A 12,165-nucleotide genomic window follows, 5' to 3' on the forward strand; every position below is an offset into this window, starting at 1 on the left:
AAAAGTAAAAAACGATGGCTCATCCAAGCCTTTATGTCTTTAAGGCATGCTTGGAGTTTAACCAGCTGATTAGTTTCATCTGGTTTCATCAATAAATATAGCTGGGTATCATCTGCGTACCAATGGAAGATTATGCCATGCCTTCTAATAATATTGCCTAAGGGAAGCAAGCATAATGTGAATAATACTGGTCCTTGCAAAGAACCCTGATGAGCTCCATTGCATACTTTGATATATATACAGTAGAAGAATTGTTGTTTATATGGACAACCTGAAATCTGTCTGACCGATATGATTCAAACCAGTCTAATGCAGTTCCTGTAATCTTAATCAAACTTTCAAGTCTCTGTAGTAGCATACTGTGATCAATAGTGTCTAATGCAGCACTAAGTCCATCATCTGAAGCCATGAAGAAATCACTAGTAACTTTAATCAGAGCAGTTTCTGTACTACAATGAGCTCTCAAACCTGACTGAAATTCTTCTAACAAACCATTCCTGTTTAAATGATCAACCAACTGATTGACAACAACCCTTTCTAAAACTTTAGAGATAAAAGGAAGGTTGGAAATTGGCCTATGGTTGGCTAAGATATATGGGTCAAGAGCGTATTTTTTATGTAAAGGTTTAATTACAGCAGTTTTAAAAGACTGGGCACATATCCTCTTAATAAAGATGAGTTTATCTGATTTAATATGGAGGTATTAATTAATGGAAAAACCTCCTTGAGCAACTTAGTTGAGATGGGGTCTAAAAGACAAGTTGATGGTTTAGATGCTGTAATAACTGAAGTGAGCTCAGGAAGGTCAATAAGAACAAAAGTATCCAAATACTGACTAGGTCCTACAGAGGTTTCTAATGCCACTGTACTTACATCTTTGAGAGCTGGAAAGATGCCATGAATTTTATCTCTAATGCCAACAATATTATCAGCGATGAAGCTCATGAAGTCATTACTGCTGAGGGCTGAAGGAATAGATGGCTCAGTAGATGTGACTCTTTGTCAGCGTAGCTACAGTGCTGAAAAGAAATCTGGGGTTGTTCTTGTTTTCTTCTATTAATGAAGAATAATATGCTGTTCTACTCTTACGGAGAGTTTTTTTTTATATAAGTCGTTAAACTATCCTTCCAGGCTATGTGAGCACATTCAGAATTAGTTAGAACTGACATGGAGGAAGAGGGATGACCACACCACACAACTGGGCATCCAGGAGAAGTGGGTCCAGAACCTCAGACAGAGAACTCACTGAACCAGAGAATGAGATCCTGGCCAAAGGACTAAACTTTGCCATAACACCGGAACAGTAGTGTCACTGCAGAAGGACCGGGACATCACAATCCTTCCTGCTGACAAAGGGAGATGCACAGTGGTGTTAAACATGAACAACCTCCTCAACGACAAGGACACATATGAAACGCTGAGACGTGACCCAACCAATGTCTACAAAACCAGAATAATAAACTACCTAGGCCATCGACAGACTCCTTTATTACCGTCTGTACCCAGGGGAAGCTACACCGTGTATTTATGGACTCCCCACAATACACAAGGAGGGAGCCCCACTCAGACCCATTGTCAACAGTGTAAACTCAGTCACATACAACATCGTCAAGCATTTGGCATCCATCCTGTCTCCGTTGGTAGGCAACACCCCACACCACATCAAAAACTCCAGGGATTTTGTGAACAAAGTCAAGAATTACACACTGGGCCCAGAAGAAACCATCGTGTCCTATGATGTCACCTCACTGTTCACCTGCATTCCTACCAGAGAAGCCACAGATGTAGTAAGGAAAAGACTGCAAAAAGATGACACGTTGGCCTCAAGAACCAACCTCACCCCAGAACAAGTCTGCGTGTTACTCGACCTGTGCCTGACCACCACCTATTTTCAGTTTAATGGAGGTTTCTACAGGCAAAAACACAGCTGTGTGATGGGGTCCCCAGTGTCACCGATCGTGGCCAATCTCTACATGGAGGAAGTAGAGACCAGAGAGGAGGTGGAATCTTTCACAAAACACATCAATGCAGTGGACGGCAACATCAACTTCACCAGGGAGGACATCGGCGAGGATAGCCTGACCATTTTGGACTGTTTGGTGCATGTTGAAGAAGACCGAAGCCTCAACATCGAAGTATATAGAAAACCCACGCACACAGACCAGCACTTGTTATTTGATTCACATCATCCTCTGGAACACAAACTAGGAGTCATCAGAACCCTCCAGCACCGAGCACAGACTGTACCCAAAAAACAAGATTGCAAGGACAAGGAGGGACAACACATCAAACAAACCCTCAAAACATGTGGATATCCCAACTGGGCCTTTGTCAAAGGCTTAAATAGACATCCCAGGAAGGACAGGGAAGAGGAGCACAGCAGAAGGAGGAACATCACCATCCCCTACATAGCTGGTGTATCAGAGAAACTGAGGAGAATTTTCAGAAAACACTGTATCCCAGTTTATTTTAAACCTGGCAGCACACTAAGACAGAAACTGGTCCACCCCAAAGACAAAACACCCAGACAAAAACAGAGTAATGTAGTGTATGCTGTTCAGTGTAGTGAGGAATGTACAGACTTGTACATTGGGGAAACTAAACAACCCATCCACAAACGTATGGCCCAACACAGGAGAGCCAGCTCATCAGGGAACGACTCAGCAGTCCACCTCCCCCTGAAGGACAAAGGACACTTCTTTGAGGATACCTTCGTCAAAGTCCTGGCCAGATGAAGGACAGATGGTTTGAGAGAGGAGTAAAGGAAGCCGTATATGTCGAAGTGGAAAAACCTTCTATAAAGAGGAGGTGGACTGACATTTAATTTACCATCTATTTATAATTCAGTTTTGACTTCTGTCCCCAAGAAGTTTCAACACTATTCACACCTTGAGCCTCCAGGCTCCCATTGACCATAGCCTCGTTAGAGCTCTGTTCATAGGGTAAGTAGCCTAGGCACACAGTTTCCCCCCATTCAAGGACAGGTAAGTACCAGCCATTATGGAAATAGTGACCCCAGTTTCTGGTCAAGCAAGTTTCTGGTGGGTGTTACCCACAGAGTTTTCCTATTTAAACCTCAATTTCGCACTAGTTTATCACAACTGAAGAAGCTACTCGGACAAGTGGCGAAACGTCTTCAAGAAATCCTACAAGTCCAGCTGACCTTGTTCAATGCTTTTTGGATTCAGAATTAGTGGAATGCCAGATTCTTTCCAGCTTTCAAACTGCCTGCTTTGAACTATGCAACTGTGAATTACACCATGGAGCTACCCTCCTCCAATTCATCACCTTCTTTTTCAGAGGAGCAACCAGATTCAGAGTTGTACTAAGTAATGCTGTCATCAACATAATCGATTTATGATGGAGTTAGATTGTGGTTGCTGTCATCCACATCACTGACATGGCACTGAGGTAAATACTGAAGGAATTAATTTCTTATATGTAGTTACAGCATCATCAGATAATTATCTATCATAACGAAACGTGTAACCTCTTATAGTAACTTCAGATGTTATAAGTAAATGATCAGACAAAAGAGGGTTATGCGAATGTATTGTTAGACCTTCAGTTTCTATGCCATTAGTACAAGATCTAAGGTGTGATTGAAACATTGTGAGAAAAGCCAATTGAGTCTAACAATGACAGAAATGAAGAGCTAAGACTGTCACTGCCAACATCAACATCAATGTTACAGTCGCCTACTATAATGACTTTATCTGTTCTAAGCACTAAATCACATAGAAACTCAGATAATTCAGCTAAAAAGTCTGAGAAAGGAGCAGGTGGGTGATACACCACTACAAAGAGAATAGTTTTTTGTGTTTTCAAGTCTGGATGAGCAAAACTAAGAGTAAGGCTTTCAAACGAATTAAAGCTTTGCTTAGGTCTAGGTTTAATACATAAATCAGAGTGGAAGATTGCTGCCACTCCTCCTCCTCGGCCTGTGCCTCAAGAAATGTGATAATCACTATGACTGAGTGGTGTGGACTCATTTAAACTGACATATTTATCAGCCTACAGCCACGTTTCAGTCCAACTAAATAGATCAATCTGATGATCAGTTATAAGAACAGTCACTAAAAGAGATTTGGATGAGAGAGATCTTACATTTAAAAGATCACATTTAATTTTCTTATTGTTTTGTTGTACTAGTGAATATAAGGATCCTATGAATAACTGCTGTATTGTTATTTTTCAATTTAAAAAATCTGGGAGCTGACAGCACATCTATGGAGTTTGGGAAGTTATGGGTGTGTGAGAGTACTGGAGAAGTGGCAGAGAAGCATGTAAAACTGCAACTCTGCCACCTGGGCTGAACTCTGGGTTGTCATGGTTTGAAGGGGTTAATAAAATAGGCCAAATTCCTCGAGATAAGAGAAGCAACCGCCAAGGTGGGGTGAACTCCATCTCGTCTAATCAGGCTTTCCCCAGAATGAGTTCCAATTATCAACGTATGCCGCGTCACTGGCTGGGCAACACCTAGATAACCAGTGGTGGAATGACCTCTGATTGGTGTAACCTTTGGTCATTACTGCCAACGTGAATAACAATCACACCATACTTAGCCTCAGCCTTAGCCAGCAGTTTGAGATAAGATTTGGTGTCGCCCGCTCTGGCCCCTGGAATGCATCTCACTATGGTCGGTGGTTTCTCTAACTTCACGTTCGGCAAAATAGACTCGCCAGTTACCAGAGTTGGTTTCTCAGCGGGTGTGTCGCTGAGTGGGGAAAATCAGTTTGAAACGTGAAGCAGTGGGTGGTGCTCCATGGGCTGAGTAAGACTATGCTTCCTTCGTACCGTCACCCAGCCACTCTGGTTTCCCGGCTGCTCGGGAGCTGCAGGGGGACAGCTCGCAGGAGCTATGCTAAAGGGAGCTGCGCTTGGTCGGCCCGTACCGGCTACAGGACACTGGCTAGCTACTGGTTTTTGCATTTTGTGGAGTCGTGCTTCCAATTCAGAGAGCCTCGCCTCCACAGCTACAAATAAACTACATTCATTACAGAATGTTCAAAACAATTAATGTAAACCAGAAGCTATGTGGTGGATGTTTACTTCTGTCGTGTTTTATTAATTCTGGGTTGTACAGCTCTGTGTTATGATTGCTCGCCTCTTGTGGTGTGGATGTAAGTCTGTCCTTGTGGGAGCTAGAGCCGTGTCTGTACTCATCTGTTTGATGCAATCCACAAGTGAGTGGAAGTGAAATATCCCTTTCAAGAGTGGTCCTTCCTCCTACACATAGACACTCATGTCCTCTGTTAGCCAAAGCTAACAACTGGTGTCAGAAGTGGGATAACGAGCCGGCCAGGGATTTAACGATCAGAAGAAACACACTTTTCACATCAGATGACACGCACACGCAAGACCAAGGTAGAGACTTGAACGAAACAAAAGCTGAGAAGCAAAAGAGGAGAGATTGGCCAGACTGCAGGCTTATGGCTAGCAAGTTATCTACAACACGAATAACTACAACACACTGGAGTTGCAGAGGTGCAGTCTGTCCAGAGACTACACTGTAAAAACTAAAGAAATAAAGGTTCAATTTAAAAAAAATAAAACAACTGACAGCTATTTGAGTGAAGACATAACCCTGCTAAAAATGCAAGTTAAGTACATACACGCACACACACATACAAAAGTTGACAACATTAAAGAAACAAACTGTTAACTGCAAACTGAAACCCTAAACACATTACACTTGAGGAGGAACAGAGGAAAGAACTACAGAAAGGAAATCATGGATAAAAGTGAAAAATTGCTTGGAGCTACAGCCACCAGCTTGGCTGAAAACTCTATTTACCACCAGACTGAGCAGCTTCAACAGCTTGTGATGCCAATCCTACACCATGTGACAGCTGAGCAAAGATCAACAACTAGAACAGCACCGAGCAACTTAGAGGGGTATGCTGGCACAGTTCCCCCTCAGTCCTCACCCCAAGTGACCCAAGAACACCTCAGCGCTCAAACAGATGGACCTTTTGAAGCAGAGTTAGATGTCATTTGACATCCCAAGCCTGCATGGCCCAGCTGTGAGACGCCCAAACTGCCCAATGAAGCTTGCAAAGTGAAACTGGTGACATATAATGGCACAGAGGACTGGGACTCGTTTCTGTTGCCTTTTGAGCGCCAGGCATGCAAGTATGGATGGACTGGTGTGGAGAGAGTTGATAGACTTCATGAGTGCCTTCGCAGGGTTGCTATCCACTATGTCTGCTCACTGCCTGAACATATCTGTGAAGACTATACACTCCCCAAGGAGCAGCTCACACAGCGGTTTGGAGTATAAGACCCCCCTACAACTGTCCGCAAGAAGCTGGGAAAGCTGCATCAAGGAAAAGAATCTCCAGCAGAATTCACTGAGGAGGTGCGACTTCTAGGGCAGTGATTTTCAACCAGTGTGCCGCGGCACACTAGTGTGCCGTGAGAGATCATCAGGTGTGCCACGGGAAATTATCTAATATCACCTAATTAACCATTGTCAGGTGTCTGTGCTGTAATAAAGTGTAACAGATAATGTAATACTCTTCTATTTCACTGGGTGGCAGCAGAGGGCGATAAATGCCTGTGAAGACAATAGAGTTAGCGCTGCACAACACGTGACAGTTTGCTATCTCAGCAAGACGAGAGAGTGACAGTGATGGAGAAGTTTTTGAGAAGGGAAAATGCAAATGCAGAACAGGGCCCTGGACAAAATTCTGACACAGATGAAGGCCCTAGTATGAGTGGTCAAAAGAAAAAAGACAAGACGGTGAGCTCGAGGCAATACAGCGAAAGCTATCTTTCATTTGGATTTACTTTCACCGGGGATGTGACAGCACCAACACCGCTGTGCTTGGTGTGTGGTGAGAAGCTATCCAATAGCGCCATGGTGCCAAGCAAGCTTAAACGCCATCTCCAAACGAAACACCCTTCCGTTCAAAACAAGCCGATGGACTATTTTGTACGCTTACGTACAAACAATGAGAAACAGGAAACTTTTTGTAGAAAAACCACAAAGTTAAGCGAGAGAGCCCTCAAATCTAGCTACCTTGTTGCTGAACTCGTAGCTAAATCAAAAAAGTCCCACACTGTGGCAGAAACATTAATACTGCCAGCTTGTAAAGCCATTGTAAATGAGATGCTCGGCCCTGACGTGGCCAAAGAGATAGCTAAAGTGCCTCTCTCAGACAACACAATTGCCAGACGTATTGATGACATGTCTGCGGACATCGAAACTGTTGTTTTGGAAAAGATGCGCATCAGTAAGAAATTTGCCTTGCAACTTGATGAGTCGACGGATATTAGTGGACATTGTCAGCTCTTGGCCAACGTGCGTTTTGTGGATGGAGAAAACATTAGAGAAAACTTCCTATTTTGCAAGGCACTGCCAGAAAAATCATCAGGAGAGGAAATATTTCGGGTCACGTTGGAATATCTTGACAAAAGCGGGTTTACGTGGGAAAACTGCAAGAGGAACTCATTGAACTGAAACAAGATTGTGGTTTAAAGCTAAACTTTGCTGATCTTACTTTGGACAGTTTTTTGTTATCTGTTGCCAAGGAGTTCCCCATTCTGGCCAACAAAGCTATTTTGACATTGCTCCCGTTTTCAACCACATATCTATGTGAGCTGAGCTTCTCAAGCTTGACTGCGATAAAAACGAAAAACAGAGAGAGACTGAGAGCTGTTGAGGAAGAGCTTTGTGTGTGTCTTTTTACCATTCCTGCCAGGATATCCATTTTGTGTTCATCGAAACAGGCCCAGGTTTCACACTAAGTGAGTATAAATACATTTAGAAACTATATTATTAACTATATGTATTGTATGTACTGTGTTAGAGTGTCATTTTGGTTGGTGGTGTGCCCCAGGATTTTGTAAGTGTAAAAAATGTGCCGCGGCTCAAAAAAGGTTGAAAATCACTGGTCTAGGGAGTCTGGCTTAACCTGGAACAGACCTATTACTGCAGGACCAACTTGCTACTGATGCCTTTTTGAAAGGATTGAAAAACTAAAAAGTAACTCATGAAGTAATGACTCGAGACCCACAATCACTGGCTGACGCACAAAAGCTAGCTGAGGCCCACAAACACAATTTCAGAGCAACTGTGGGCTGTGAAATGGAGAGGAGTGCAGGGAGAGCCAGACATATCTCCTGGGAAGATGGAGAAGATGCTAGCCCTGAGGAGCTCTTCCCTGTCTCCCGGCACTTACAGAGCCCGAAGTATGTCACAGAGGACCAATTTAAAATGCTGATGGACAGAGACGCTGGGGTCCATGGAACGTTCTGCACTGTGAAGAGAAAGATGGTTTGAACAAGACAGAGGAAGGAGAATAACACAGCAACTGCCTTCACAAAGTTTTAGGATGCGATATCCTAGTCCAAATCAAGCAAGCAGAATCACTTGTTTCCGCTGTGGAGAAATAGGACACCTTAGGAAAGACTGTTCACGGTCACTAAGTCCAACTCGTGCCAAGGATCTCACCCAAAAGGGCAACCCTGATGCTTTTAGGGGACCTCCAACTACAGGGGGCCAATCTCTTTCCCCACAGCTAGAATGCACAACTGAAAGAGGTCCCAGCTTGAAGATCAAAGTGACAGTAAATGGACAGCCCATTAAAGCAGTTCTTGATACTGGTGCAAAAGCCACAGTAATATCTGAAGAGGTGTATAACATGCTCCCAGTTGAAACACGAAAGCCTCTCAGTGAGACCTCCCTTCGGAATGCTGGAATTGGAAGCAAAATGTCTGCCTTGGGTGAACTGGAGGTGACCCCGGGAATTGGCAGCCGAAAATTCAACTGGAAGGTGTTTGTTGGCCGCATTCACGACTCTTTGCTCCTGAGCCCCGATGCTATGCAAGCTGCTGACATAACTGTCCTTGCTGACCGCAAAGTGTTTGTCGGACTCGGCAATGAGCCAATGCCTTCCTGGGTTGTTAAAGGAAATGGGGAGGACTACTCTGTGGCACGTGTGCTCCTGGAAGACAAAATCACTTTACCGCCTGAAAGTGAGTGCCTTGTATGGGGCAAAGTCAAAAACCCAAAACCTGCTCTTGCAGCAGTTCTAGAGCCTCTTGACATAACTGAGACTATCTCATCAGGAAGTGTTGCTATTTACATGGACCCCAGAATGCAGGGTGTCTGCATTGGTATCCTGATTGGAATTTTCCCTGATGATCCCCCATCATGTGTGACTCAGAAAGTGACCAAGCAGAGGAGACATCAGAGGAAGAGAAGAGTGAGATCACCAGGCCAATAGTTGGAAGAGTGACAGGAAATGCAATAAACTTACCAGAACACCTGCAAGCTTTGTACATGTCATGAGTGAGACTCTCAGTGAAGAACAGCAGGCAGCACTGATCGAGATCCTCCTTAAGTACAAGGCACTTTTTGCAACCAGCGATACAGATCTTGGCCATCTCTCTGCCATTACCAACAAGATTGACACTGGGACGCCAGACCAGTGCGGCAGCTAGTCCATCAGACGCCGCTGGGGTGAAGAAGAGCAGCACCTCAAAGAAATGCTGTAGGCAGGAGTAGTTGTACCATCTTCCTCTGAGTGGGCAGCGCCAATCATCCTTGTAAGGAAGAAAGATGGTGGTGCGTTGGTGTGTGGACTATCGGTGTGTTGTGCACTAGTAGGGGCAATCTGGTTATTGGTGAATAATATCAATGATTATGGGAATAATCATTAATATTTATGAATATTTACTACTTAGCTAGAGAGAGAGAGTGAGGTGGGGAGTGGCGGTGGAGTCACGTGAGTGACGTCTTTAAGGAGCCAAGATGGCGGCAGAGGGGCATGGCTATGCGCTCGCCGAAGCCAAAATGGCAGCTAGCTGCGAGATACAAATGGTGTAAACAAATAATAAAAGAGGGGGGAGGCCCTAGAGTTTGTGTGACCAGGGTAACAGGCTCACGCGATCACACCTTAAGAAAGCTTTGATGTGTGTGAGTTGTATGTGAATAGGGTGAAGAGAGATAGAGCAAGAAGATCATCACCACAGTCAGTAATTACAATATCACTACACAATAACGGAGTCAGCAAACTGACATCTGCTTGGGTGGTTATCAGTCCTTTAAGTAGTGATAATTGACTTATTGACTGATCCCGGCAGATGACCAACAGCAAACAATATGCAGCATTTACAAATCAAATTTCACTCATTAAACTACACGCTATACTGATTGTCTGCCCAGACATAAGCCTCTTACTTTTCGTTGCTCCGATCCTTCGGAGTTTTGAGGGAAAAGGGATTCTCTAAAGACAGCGACATGATGGGTTCCTCAGCGGCAGCAGGAAGATCGTGGGTGCAACGGTGTATTCTGTTAAGTTTTTAACAGAGTCGGCAAAAAAGAAAAAGAAAAACAGCAGTCTATGGGCTTGTCCCACGAGTTGAAGACTGTGACCTAGGTTTTACAGTGGTGGAAATCCAATGGTTACAATGTGCTCCCTTCGGTGTCCAGGTCATGGAGAAGCTCTCTACTGTAACTGGCGCAGTGGGAAAAAGCAACAGCAGAGGGTCGCCGCGGCTCTTTATTACGTGAGTGACATCAGCAGGGACCCCTGCTGAGGGTGCTTGGCTTTGGCCAAGACGCTTACCCACTGCCTAAAATTGATCAGTGCCTTGATGTTCTTGGGGGAGCCACTGTGTTCTCTACTCTGGATCTCCAGTGTGGATACTGGCAGATTGCTGTAGACCCCAAAGACCATGGAAAACCTGCATTCATCACCCGCTCTCTATGAACGACAGAAGAATACATCCACCACATGGCTTCCGGTTTACATTAACTGGCCTCTATGAGTATACAAGAATGCTATTTGCAATGCGCCTGAAATGCTTCAGAGAGTCATGGAACTGGTGTTTAATTGGATTTCGGTGGAAGACGCTACTTGTCTGTTTGGATGATATCATCATCCTAGGCAGCAGGTTTGAGGAGAAATTGCAGCAGTTAGCCGACGTCTTTCAGCGACTCTACAGCTATGCTCTGAAGCTCAAGCCCAAGAAATATCAGCTGTTGAGAGACAAGGTGCTTTTCCTGGGACACACTGTCATTGGAGATGGAATATGTTCCAACCCAGCACTGGTCAAGGATGTGCAGGAGTGGCAACCTCTGAAGGACACTCGGCAACTGCAAGCTTTCCTGGGGCTAATTGCTATCACCGCTTTGTTCCTGCATTTGATGAGCTTGAACATCCTCCTGAAAAAAGTCAGCTGGATCCAGTTGGATGAAGCACAGCAAAACGCCTTCCTGCAGCTCAAGGAGAAACTGACTGCTGCCCCTATCCTGGCTTATCCAGCTTGCCAAATAACAAGAGAATTGTTGAGCAGCGTTTGTGTTATTTGAAACGAAGGTTTCAGAAGGACTCAACGTTTCATACTGAGTACAACACCTTTATAAATGACCTGCTGGATAAAGGCTATGCTGAAAAGGTGCTCAAAGAGGAGCTGGACTGTGGTGATGGGAAAGTATGGTACATACCACACCATGGCGTTTACCATCCCACAAAAGGAAAGCTCAGGATTGTGTTTGACTGTGGAGTAAGATATCAAGGTACATCATTGAATGCTCACCTTCTACAGGGCCCTGATCTGACCAGCTCTTTGATCGGAGTGGTGACCCGATTTAGGAGAGAACCAGTTGTGATCATGGTCGATATTGAATCCATGTTCCATCAAGTACAGATTCCTCCTGAGGATAGAGATCGCCTCAGGTTCCTCTGGTGGCCAAATGGGGATATGGAGCAACTACCTGTTGAGAATAGGATGAAGGTGCATCTGTTTGGGGCGACATCATCTCCCAGTTGTGCCAACTTCGCTCTCAGAAAGTGTGCAGAGGACTACGGGTATCACTGCAGTGAGGAAACGGTGGATAAATTATTGCACTGTTTTTATGTAGACGATTGCCTCGTGTCTGTGGCCACAGAGAAGGAAGCAGTGTTGCTTTGTAGGAATCTGGTGGGTTTGGGTTCGAAGGGTGGATTTTGTCTCACAAAGTGGTTGAGTAACAGACCTGGAGTGTTGGAAGCCATCCCAGAGAATCACAGAGCAAAAGGCTTTGAAGGGTTGAAAATGGAGCTGGACCTGTGGAGAGAGTGCTGGGTGTGGAATGGAGCATTAGATCACACTCCTTTAAGTTCAAGATTGTACTTAAAGATAGACCACTTACCAGAAGAGGAATTCCCTCAA

This window comes from Mugil cephalus, chromosome 15, assembly GCF_022458985.1.
Source record: "Mugil cephalus isolate CIBA_MC_2020 chromosome 15, CIBA_Mcephalus_1.1, whole genome shotgun sequence".
Taxonomy (NCBI): domain Eukaryota; kingdom Metazoa; phylum Chordata; class Actinopteri; order Mugiliformes; family Mugilidae; genus Mugil; species Mugil cephalus.